Source organism: Gavialis gangeticus, unplaced genomic scaffold (genome assembly GCF_001723915.1).
Source record: "Gavialis gangeticus isolate Ggan-Ray unplaced genomic scaffold, GavGan_comp1, whole genome shotgun sequence".
NCBI classification, from domain to species: domain Eukaryota; kingdom Metazoa; phylum Chordata; order Crocodylia; family Gavialidae; genus Gavialis; species Gavialis gangeticus.
The window spans coordinates 29427140-29428477 of NW_017728998.1; the positions used below are offsets into that span (position 1 = coordinate 29427140).

At 53.1% G+C, this 1338-nt stretch overlaps 1 protein-coding gene across 1 annotated transcript in view; it reads left to right on the forward strand.

Moving 5' to 3' along the window:
- The window catches only part of LONP2 (lon peptidase 2, peroxisomal), a 109180-nt gene that overhangs the window by 19695 nt on the left and 88147 nt on the right, over positions 1-1338 (forward strand). The window lies entirely within an intron of this gene.

Consider the following 1338-nt stretch of genomic DNA (forward strand, 5'->3'; position numbering starts at 1 on the left):
TCTGGATTTGTGGATTCAAATATTTGTGGGGGAGGGCAGAGCCAGGAGGCGGGTGGAGAGTGAGTGCCGGGGATGGGTGGGGAGGTGGTGGCATCTTCTCCCCTGGAGGCAGCCGCAACAGCACTCAGGTGGGGGGAAGGGTTGTTCCCCAGGCGCTGCAGGGGAACCCTGGGGACGAAGAGGGAGGTGGCAGCAGTGGCATCTTCTCCACAGCCTGAGGCAGCTATGGCAGTGCTCAGAGCAGCCGCGGCGGCACTCGGGGGGGCGGGGGGGGGCAGGCCGCAGGTGCTGTGGGAGAGCCCTGCGAAAAAGGGGGGGGGAGGTGGGCAGCAGGGAGCAGCTGTGGGGTGTGACGGGGAGTCCTGTCAGTATTCGCAGATTTCGCCATTCGCAGGGATCTCTGGAATGTATCTCCCGCGAATGGCGAGGGTCTCCTGTACACATAATCTGGTCATTGGAGGCCCAAGTGCTGGTTTGCACACAGTCTTCTATAACTAATACAGGGAACTAACACCAGCTTCTGGAAGAAATTATTCAACACAATGAGCAGTAAAGCAATGGAAGGGCTGTCAGGAAATACTGCAAGGCATTACCATTTCAGTTATTAAAAAACAAATCCAAGATGGGTATGATATAGGAAGGTCTTAAATGAAAACAAAAGTGTCATATTCTTTGAAGTGAATCATGTAAAGTAATACGTGAGGCGCTAATGATCCGTTTTGATTTAGGAAAGTGCTTTAGGGGTCGTGCGCACACGTTATATGCAGCATGTGAAACTTGCATACCTACATCAGTGAGACAAATCTGATATAAAGAGGTTAGCCTTATTTATTTATTTTTTTTTAAGAAATTATAATTAGGGGTGCACCAATAAAGATTTTCTTGATTGATACCGATAGCCGATTATTAACCAGCCGTATTGGCTGATACCGATCCAATAACTGATTTACGGGAATGCAGCTGGATAGCATACAGAGCAGCTCCCTGCAGGTAAGTCTGGAGGGGAACAGGTGTGGGGGAGGGAAGGAGTGTGGGGGTGGGGGCAGATCAAGGTCCCCACAGTGAGGGAGGGAGTGGGGCAGGGGCAGGGGGTGCTGTCCAGCGAGGTTGGTGAGCAGGCAGCAAGGCAGAGATTGGGGCAGAGCCGTGGGAATCAGTGTCCCAGTGCTTAAAATTGGCAGTGGCAGAGACTGAACTAAAGCTTGTCCAATGAGCTTTAGTTCAAGCGCTGGATAGCATACAGAGCACCCCTGCCCTGGCCCCGGGTCCCGTGTACTGCCCTGGCTGGGCAGTGCCCCCATCCCCAGCCTCTGCCCCTGCCACACTCCCTCCCTCATT